General features: G+C 39.6%; 1 long non-coding RNA gene across 1 annotated transcript in view; it reads right to left on the bottom strand.

Moving 5' to 3' along the window:
* The window catches only part of LOC133087918 (uncharacterized), a 45,543-nt gene extending 34,984 nt beyond the window's left edge, over positions 1 to 10,559 (bottom strand). The window contains exon 1 of the long non-coding RNA XR_009700470.1: positions 10,428 to 10,559. This is a non-coding gene — a long non-coding RNA (uncharacterized LOC133087918). The remainder of the gene's footprint in view (positions 1 to 10,427) is intronic.
* Between the last annotated feature and the right edge of the window lie 422 nt (positions 10,560 to 10,981).

Genomic DNA, 10,981 nt, shown 5'->3' on the forward strand with positions numbered 1-10,981 from the left:
TAAGGCAATTCAATAGGGAAAAGGTAGTCTTTCCAACAAACAGGGCTGAGACAATTGGCACTTATATACAAAAAAAATTGAAAATAAAAAGAATGTAGATACTAACTTCACACCATACACAAATTAACTCAAAATGGATCATAGACTTAATGTAGAAGTGAAATTACAAGACTTCTAGAAGAAAACATAAGAAAAAAAAATGTAGTGACATCAGGGCAAAGAGTTCTTATATATGATATCAAAAACAAGAAAAAAAATTGATAAATTGGACTTTATAAAAATTAAAACTTTATAAAAATTAAAACGAAAAGACAACCCTCAGAATGGGAGAAAATATTTGCAAACGAATCAATGGGCAAAGGATTAATATCCAAAATATACAAACAGCTCATGCAGCTCAATATTAAAGAAACAAACAACCCAATCCAAAAATGGGCAGAAGACCTAAATAGACATTTCTCCAAAGAAGACATACAGATGGCCAAGAAGCACATGAAAAGATGCTCAACATCACTAATTATTAGAGAAATGCAAATCAAAACTACAATGAGGTATCACCTCACACCAGTTAGAATGGGCATCATCAGAAAATCTACAAACAATAAATGCTGGAGAGGGTGTGGAGAAAAGGGAACCCTCCTGCACTGTTGGTGGGAATGTAAATTGATACAGCCACTATGGAGAACAATATGGAGGTTCCTTAAAAAACTAAAAATAGAATTACCATATGATCCAGCAATCCCACTACTGGGAATATACCCAGAGAAAACCAGAATTCAAAAAGACACATGCACCCCAATGTCCATTGCAGCACTATTTACAATAGCCAGGTCATGGAAGCAACCTAAATGCCCATCAACAGACGAATGGATAAAGAAGTTGTGGTACATATATACAATGGAATATTACTCAGCCATAAAAAGGAATGAAATTGAATCATTTGTTGAGACGTGGATGGATCTGGAGACTGTCATACAGAGTGAAGTAAGTCAGAAAGAGAAAAACAAATATCGTATATTAACGCATGTATGTGGAACCTAGAAAAATCGTACAGATGAACCGGTTTGCAGGGCAGAAGTTGAGACAGATGTAGAGAACAAACGTATGGACACCAAGGCGGGAAAACCACGGTGGGGTGGGGATGGTGGTGTGCTGAATTGGGCGATTGGGATTGACATGTATACACTGTTGTGTATAAAACTGATGACTGATTAAAAAAAAAAAATTAAAACTTTTGCTCTTCTAAAAGGCACCATTAGAAAAATGAAAGGGGGAAGGCACAAACTGGGAGAAATGGTTTGTAAATCATATGTCTGATAAAGAACTTGTATCCAGATTATATAAACAACTCATATAACTCAATAATAAGACAAGCAATTCAATTTTTAAATAGTCAAAATATTTGAATAGACATTTCACCAAAGAACATATAAGAAGAGCTAATAAGCACATGAAAAGATGCTGGACATAAGTAAATCATTAAGAGATGCCGTTTAAAACCAAAATGAGGTATTACTACACCCCCCACTAGAATGGCTATAATCAAAAAGATAGACAACAACAAGTATTGGTGAGGATGTGGAGAAATTAGAACCCTTATACCTGTGGGAATGAAAAACGATAGACCCACTTTGGAAAACAGTTTGGTGGCTTCTTATAAAGTTAAATATATTTTTACAACCCAGCAATTCCACATCTAGATATCTACATAAAAGAAATACAAACATACGTCCACAGAAAGACTTAAAGTTCAGAGCAGACTTACTCACAATAGCCAAAAAACTTGAAACAATCCAAATGTTGACTAACTAATGAAAAGATAAACAAATGTGGTGTGTCCACGCAATGGAATACTATTCAGCAGTGAAAAGGAGCAAACTACCAGTGCATGCTACAACATAGATGAACCTCAAAAACATTATGCTAAATGAAAGAAGCCACACACAAAACACTACATATGGTATGATTCCATTTATATGAAGTGTCCAGAAAAGGCAAATCTATAGATACAGAAAACAGAGCAGTGCTTGGCAAATCTATAGATATAGAAAACAGAGCAGTGGTGGCCAGGGATTGAAAGTGGGAGCAGAATTGACTGCAAATAGGCACAAAGAAATGTTTTGGGGTGATGGAGATGTTCTAAAACTGTGATGATGGTTACACAATTCTATTACTAAATGACTACTAAAAATCATTGAATTATAATACACTTACAATAGGTGACTTTTATAGTAGGTAATTACACCTCAATAAAACTGTTTAAAAAAAGATAGAGGTGATGGTGGCTTGGTTATGGGGTCTCAGAGGGGAGGTGATGAGAAGTGCTACCAGCAGATGGTAGAAGACAACATTATACTATGGGTGAGCATAATGGGGACACCAGGGTCTTGATCCAGGTCAGATTTCTTCAGAGACATCGAACCAATAGGATACATATGTATTGATATATATATATATATTTAAGAGGAAATTTATTATAGGAATTAGCTCACACAATTATGGAGGACAAGTCCCACTACCTGCCATCTTCAAGTTGGAGAAGGGAAGCCAGTGGTATAATTCAATCCAACTCTGAAGATCTGAGGACAGGGCAGCTGATGGTGTAAGTCCTGGTCTGAATCTGAAGTCCAGGAGCACTGATGGCTGAGGGCAGGAGAAGATGGTGTACCAACTCAAGCAAAGACAGCAAATTTGCCCATCCTTCACCTTTTTTATCTATTTAGGCCCTCACTAGACTGGATGATGCTCACCCAAAGTGGTATGGGCAATCTTCTTTATTTCTTCCTTAGTCAGCCTACTGATTCAAATGCTAATCTCTTCCAGAAACACCCTCACAGACACACCAAGAAATAATAGTTTACCAGTTATCTGGGCATCTGTTAGTCCAGTCAAGTTGACGCATAAAATTAACCATCACAGTCACCTAACAGATCAACATGTGGATTAAAAACAATACTTGTGCTTCATTTTCCCACCATGTACTGTTTGGGTTTTTTTAACATAAATTTATTTATTTATTTATTTTTGGCTGCGTTGGGTCTTTCTTGCTGCTTGCTGGCTTTCTCTGGTTGCGTTGAGCAGGGGCTATTCTTTGCTGCGGTGCACAGGCTTCTCACTGCGGTGGCTTCTCTTGTTGTGGAGCATGGGCTCTAGGCGTGCGGGCTTCAGTAGTTGTGGCTTGCAGGCTCTAGAGTGCAGGCTCAGTAGTTGTGGCTCACGGGCTTAGTTGCTCTGCGGCATGTGGGATCTTCCCGGACCAGGGCTCGAACCCGTGTCCCCTGCATTGGCAGGCGGATTCTTAACAACTGTACCACCAGGGAAGTCCCTGTGATGAACTTTTGATCTAGTGCATAAACTGGTTTCCTGTGTCCTGTGTACTGTTCTAGAAAATTAATCAGACCCAAGGAAAGGGTTGAGGAAATCTCTGATTTATAGCCAGCTGGTCAGAAATATAGGTGACAACCTTGACTTGCAATTGACATCTGAAGTAGAGGGACATCTTGTGGGACTGAGCCCTTAACTTGTGGAATCTGATGCCATCTGGGTAGATAGTGAGTCAAAATTGAGCTGAATTGTAGGATACCCAGCTGGTGTCCAAGAATTGCTTGGTGGTGTGGGTAGAACGCCCACCCTGCCCTGCACTTTGCCCCCTGCACCCGCCCCAAACACACACAATGGAATTGGTTGCAGAACCTTTTCCTAGGCAATAAAAATCATGGAGAAATTTTGAGCTCAAGAATGATATGGTTTCAATTTCCCAGAGCCACTGTAGGAAGAAGCCACAGGATGAACAAAGGAAGACAACATTAGCTTCCAGAGTGTGGTCCAGATACCACGAGGTGAAAAGGGATCTGCACTGTGGTACTGACAGTGATGAGAGTGTTGGAAGAATAACAGCAGAACAGAGAGAACTTGTGAATTTCTCTCACAGATGGCTATCTAGGGAGGGTGCATTCAAAGATGGCTGTGGTTCTGAGCCTGCTCTGGGAGCACAGTGTCATCAGGAACAGAAGCAGTTTCATCTGGAGAAGACAGACTTGGTGGAGAACATGATGGATTCAGTCTGGGATATGTTTGGAGGAAGGGATTCTGGCAGAGCAATCAAATGGAACATTTTAGCAGTCAGGCACTTAGAAATGTAAGCCTGGAACTCTGGAGCTCCGAAATTTTAAGCAATGATCAGCCAACTTCAAGGTTATTTAAATCATGGTACATGGATAATTAAACCAGGAAAGAGCATTTTAAAATAAACATTCAAGTACTACCTCCTCTCTTGGCTGGCCTGTTTGTCTCAGTAACTACGCCCAGTTACGAGGGTCTTCCAAGTCTCCTGCCTCTTTGCTCTTCTTAACCAAGGAAAAGAGAAAAATTCCAAAGAATCCTTTCGTAACAGAGAGTAAATGTAGGGTTCAGTGAGTTTACCCTTATTCTTAATAGGCTCTAATTAAATGAGCTAACTTGCCATAGATGGTTAGCGTTATACTTTAATTCGTAGAGGCTTAAAAACTCCTCCTTCTGTAAACCTGGTAGGCAAGTATGAGGCCTGCAGCATTTCAACAGGACTCCATCAAAGAGAAAGTTGGTTGGGAGAAGAGCAACTTCTGCATTAGAGGCCGGGGCCCTATGAACAAAGCTGTAACTATTGGGGTTTCATGGTCCCCAATCTCAATGTTTGGATCCTGTGAAACAGATTCTATGGTGGGCAGTTTCCCCCAAGCTCCATCCCTACTGTGAGTTACCAGGCTGGCATGAATTTTAATATTAGAATCAGGCTATATTGCTAGAGCTATAGGAGTAATGACTCTCCCTCTGTGTGGGATTTGAACAATCTATCCCTTTCCTAGAAAGTTCTTCTGAGATATTAACATTTTTACATTTTACTATGAAACCAAGACATGATCTCACAGGTGCTAGGATCTTCTTAAGCAATCTGTGCCTCCATTACTCCATTTAAAAAATGGATGAAATATTATTGTGTATCTCATGGGATCATGGTGAGGATGGAAGGAGTTAATTTACATATGGCATATTAGGTATTATAGTAATTTATGTATAGAAGAGTGTCTGGTTCATAGTAAGTGCTCAATAAATATTAGATTTTTAATTTTTATCATAGTAACTCTCATTCAGGGCCCTTCTCATCTACATTTTTTCCCTGAAAATGTTAATTTTACATTACCTGCATTGTTACTTAAGAGTTCGTTTGAATGCACAGTTCTGGGCCCCAAACTATACCAATGGGATCTCTCTATCCCTGGGAATGGAGCCCAGAAATCTGTCTTTGAACAAGTTTTCTAAGAGATTTTAGTCTCCCTGGAGTTTGAGACCCACCAGTCTACTGGGATTAGATGAAGTACGGATGACATTTCTGCCTTGCCTTCATGTCCTGCTGCCTGGATCAGCTATGGAAGTATTCCATCATCTAGAAACCCACGACCTGAGATGTGGTAATTTTTCAAGGCACGGTGAAGCCTGAGTCAGGATAATGTCAGCCAGATCACTCTGAAGAACCCCTGAGTCTTGTAAAAATTTACCTCATGATCTGTTATGATCAATTCCTGGCCTGCAGTCTCTGGAGGGAGCCTCCCACAGACATCAGCTTCCCTAGAAGGAGATCTGTTTAGGGAGCCTGGTGATGCTTTGAATACATGTGTCACCACATCAATCAAGTCAGATCCACAATGTTCATGATTCCTGCTGCTTCCTGGCTGTGAATTATCTGATTCCCTGGCATGTCAGCATATCAAATGATTCATTTTGAACCTCAGCCTCACTGGATGTGACATGCGAATTTGACTCCTCTGCGAATCTTTACCCCAGAGCAGCTACCACGTCTCATATGAGAATCTTGCCACATCATCATAGTGATCACAATACAAAATAATGTCCTATTGTTATGAATTTATGGTTGACTGTCCAAAAACTTTCACAGCTATTATCTAGCAAGCCTTCACAATGGGAGTTAGAAAAAACAGGAGTCCCTTCTGCTTTATAGGAAGCAAAACCTCAGGGAGTTTATGTGACTTACCTAAACTCACCTAACAGATTAGAGGCTAACATGACCAGCAATTCTCCATGCTCTCAGCATGGTCTTGTCCTGCTACCCTACATGGCCTCCAGCCATTGTGTCCTCAGGGTAGAGAAGAGGTGAGGAGCAGTGAATCGGAGTGCATCACTCACTGCTTTGTGATCTTGACAAAACCCACCTCACAGTGGTGAGATAAGGATACAGTGTCAAGCATAAAACTCCATAGGTGCTGCAGGTTAATATCCTTGCCATTATTATTAACTACGGACATCACTGACAGTAAGTGATGGTGGTCCTGACCAAAATGGCTGAGATTCCATCAGGGTCCTGTCTCCCCTCTTACATATTCTTTTTGAGAAAGAGGATAATTGGTTATTATGTTCCATTTTTGTCTTCTTTTGCTTTGATAAAGTAGAGAAAACTTTTGGAACGTATTCCCCAGTTTTCAACAACTTTAGACTAAATTATTATATGATTTTATATTTGACACAGGGAATTGAGGGGTTTTTTCCCCAGAGAACTGAACTTAAGCTATACTCTTGTCCCAAATCAAATGAGTTCAGTTACTCTGTTTTGTTCCATTAACTTTTTGACCAAATTAAGAAGACATGGTATACACACACACATACACACACTAGACTATTACTCAACCATAAAAAGAATGAAATAATGTCATTTGCAGCAACATGGATGGACCTAGAGAATATTACTTAGTGAAATAAGTCAGACAGTGAAAGACAAATATGATATGATATCATTTATATGTGGAATCTAAAAAATAATACAAATGAATTTATATACAGAACAGAAACAGACTCATGGATATATAAAACAAACTTGTGGTGGTTACCAAAAGGGGAGAGGGAGGTGGGGGAAGGACAAATTAAGGGTATGGGATTAAAAAATACAAACTACTGCATATAAGATAGATAAGCAACAAGGCACAGGGGTGCCCATTATCTTGTAATAACCTATAATGGAATAAAATCTGCAAAAATACTGAACCACTGTGGTGTACCCCTAAAACTAACACAATATTGTAAATCAACTATACTTCAATAAAAAAAATTAAAATTAATTAAAAATGCTGAAAAGATACACTAGATCAGATGAGCAGGTGAGATACAACCAGGCAAGGAAAATATATTAATTGGATGAATTTCCCAGATACCTGCTTGACCTGGTAAGCTGGTCCCTGACTAATTTCTCAACCACATTTAGAAAGTTAGAATGAAATATTAAATAAAGGAATAAGTAAACATGTTGACACTCAGGGAACAATTTGCCTTAGATGATGCAATTATAACTTTCAGTTAATTACAGTCACAGAGATTTTATGCCTCGTCTCACAATCACTTCCTGCTAACAACAAGTTAATTCATTGCCACTACCTTTGCACCTTTCTGTTCCACATACAACACTCACCAGAACTTAAAAAGCCCTTGGGGGAAACTGCAAAGTGAGGGAGGAGAACGAGTTACCTGTCAGGCTAAGGGCCATGGAGGTTCTGAGTGCATAAAAAACCCCAATAGAGGCAACATCTTAGAGGATTAGCGTATTAACACGACAACCTGCATTCTCTGTACATCTAATGAGGAAAATCCTCCTCCTGCCTGCCCCTGCCCCTCCCCCACCAACTCCCTGAAGCATCTGGTACCCTGGGAATTTGTTCCCACCCAGGCAGGGCAAGTGAAGCCTGACACAAAAGACTGTGAGCATCAGAGTGGCCATCTGACATGCAGAGAAATGACCCATGAGGGGAATGTAACCCAAGAAAATAACTCATGGGAAAACAAAAATATTCCCAGCAGCACTATTTTTAAGGGAAAAAACTATAAAGAACGAAAAAGCAGACAAGTGTATAGAAGCGCCAAAAATACCATGATGGAATACTACACAGCTAATAAAAATAACAAGTTTATGGACTTCAAACATGTAGAAATGTTTATAAAGAGCAGTGTGAAGTGGAAAGTTACAACTAATAATGTAAAAATTAATTTCTATGTCTGTGTCTAGATCCTGAACACTGCTGTAAAAATTCTCACCACCCGAGAGATTAGAATCTTTATCCTATCTCAAATAGAGATAGAATTTATCCTATCTCAAATTAAATGGACCACATCACTACATTTCTCTAGTAAGAACATTCTCTCAGTCTTACAACTTCTACTTACATTTCTTCCACTAGTCTCACACTTCTCAGCTCTCTCATAAGAGAATCCCAGGAGTCGTCTGTGACTCTTGCTCTGCCTGCCTGATTTTGGTAACACAATCCCTCTCCTTTCTTGTGTTCTAGCCACAAGGGCCTGTTGGATCCTTGAATTTGCCAAGTGCTCTGCTGTCTTGAGGTCTTCCCTTATGCACTTCCTGCTCCCTAGAAGGCCCTTGCTTTGCATAAGTCAACTCAACCAAGTCTCATATTTATGCCCCTCTACTGTTATCCACATGCACGTTTCCCTTCATAGCACCTAGCATGCTGTGTAATTATAGATATATTTGCATGACTAGTGGCTTACAATGTCCCCCTCCCCTAAATAAACTGTAAACTCCATGAGGAATCTGGGCTGTTCACAATCATATAACTACCTAGCACTTGACAGAGTGCCTGGCCCAGACTGGTTGTCTAATAAAACTTTGTGAATGAATGAATGGATGTGTGAATGAATGAATGGATGGATGAATGAATGAAGTGATGTGAATATAATTTTTTTAGTTGAAGTACAGTTGATGTACAATATTATATAAGTTACAAGTGTACAAAATAGTGACATAATTTTTAAAGGTTATACTCCATTTATACTTATAAAATATTGGCTAGATGTGAATATAATTTAATATTCATTAGGTTTTATTTTTTCCACAAAAATACCATGTAGCGTAGACCAATGAAAGTGCCTTGCACTCATTCAAGTAGTACTTTCTAATTTCAAAACATTTTCATATACAATAATAAAATTTTAAAATTCTTTAGTATCCTATGAGGTAGACATTATTCCAGCTTCACATTTGAGGAAATGGAGACTTGGGGAAATGAAATAATTGGCCCAAGCTGAACTAAGTGGTAGAGAGAGGTATGGAATCCACACCTGCTTGGATTCAGGCCAGTGACTTGGACCTTCTGCCTCTGTGGCTCCACGTATGTCACTGTGTCCACTATAGGATGCATTGGGAGCACCAGAGGGCTGGAAAGTGCAGAGGTATTATCCTGATGGCTACTGATACTTGGGAATGATGGGAGGTGACGGGGCTACAGTCTGGGGAGAGGGTCCTGGCCCTGGCCAGGGAGGGTTGGAGTGATGAGGCAGTGGGCAGTGGGCCTCAGATGTGGCTCTCAGGTCAGTCTTTCACATGCTACCTGCAGTTGTTCAATGCCTCATTGTCAGTGTTACTCTGGCGGTCATGCAATAGGTATATGAAATTATTGATTACTGATAATTTCACAGATGGCTCCATAGTCATCAAACTCAGATGCAACACAACAGAACCAATAGAGCATGGGCTTGGGGTCCAAGCTTCTGGGCTGAATGCCAAAGGTGTGGCAGAAAGTCAGAAAGTCAAGTGACACAGAGAAGTCAAGGAGAGTCAACATGGATATTTCAACACCATCACTCTGGCAAAGCTATGACCTTATTCATCATATTGTTTGTCCTATCTGAATATTTATAAAAATAGAAGCTCAAAGGGCAGAGGTGTGGTGGGAGGGAGTATGATATAAAAAGGCAAGTAACCAAATGAAGGCTTAACCCTGAAGGCAGAAAATCCTTTCTTGGGTCACATGCTTTTAGTGCACCCTTTTCATCATTTCAACTTTCACACTGTGTTAAAGCCTTCATCATCTTTTCAACCCCTGTCTACAGCAGCTTTCCATAAAGAGCTTGATGACAGCTCTGTCTGTTGGGAAAACCACAGCCTCATTTTTCTCTCTCTTCAGAAGAAGAGAGAAAAAAACCTTAGAACTGTGATACTTGCCACCACTTAACAAGGTGGGCTTGCAAGGGCCAGCAGTGGAGAGGCTGGTTATTTCTTCCCTGACAGCATTTGTAATTCCAGCAGCTGCCTCTAGGCAAATGGCAGGTGGTGCCTGACATTGATTGCACAGGCCCAAAGCTGAGATTCACCCCAAACAAGTATAACTAAAACAAATCATGAGTTGAATGTTCATTGCCTTTCTCATGCTTTTTGCATTATTAAATTACTAAATTTTTTGCATTATGCTTTTGTATTACTAAAATAATACTACAGTTATTATTAATAACATAATTACTTGAGAGGAACACTGTAACATTAAAACAAATCCAATAATAAATATAGCTACCATTTCTAACACCTTGCCTATGTTACATTTTTCATTTTTCACAATAACCTTTTTACTAGCAAGGAAAATGAGATTCAGACTTACCCAGTAGGGTGCGAAGTTGGAAGTTAGGAGATTAAGTCTGTTCCCAACTATGTAATTAATTAGCTGTGTGGCCACAGGCAAGTCTAGTTACCTCTCTGGGCTTCGATTTCCTTTCTGGAGACAGAAAATGAGTGAGTTAGACTTGCAGATGGTGTAGGTACCTTCTTGCTTTAAGTGTCTTCATGCTGAATTTTATTGCTTTCTTTCATCAATGATTGTTCTAGTTCTTGTTTTGGGTTTTGGGTTTTTTCTTTCCTAATCCCCATAGTTTTCTCATCATCCAACTCTCAGCTTATCACCTCTCAGCGAGATTTCATTGACCAATCCTGCTAAAATAGCTTGTCCAGCCTCCCACTCTTTATTACAAAGTCTAAACACCTTGGCATGGCACACACAACTGCCGCAGATTGGCCCCCATTTTCTCCTCCAGAACCTAGTAAACAGTCAATGAATATTTGTTGATTGAATTTATGAATAAATCCAATGTATTAAAAGTTCTTTTGATTCTGTCACAAAAACCCTAGAATTGTGCTGTCCAATATGGTAGTCAATAG

The sequence above is a fragment of the Eubalaena glacialis genome, chromosome 3 (assembly GCF_028564815.1).
Source record: "Eubalaena glacialis isolate mEubGla1 chromosome 3, mEubGla1.1.hap2.+ XY, whole genome shotgun sequence".
In the NCBI taxonomy this organism is placed as follows: Eukaryota; Metazoa; Chordata; class Mammalia; order Artiodactyla; family Balaenidae; genus Eubalaena; species Eubalaena glacialis.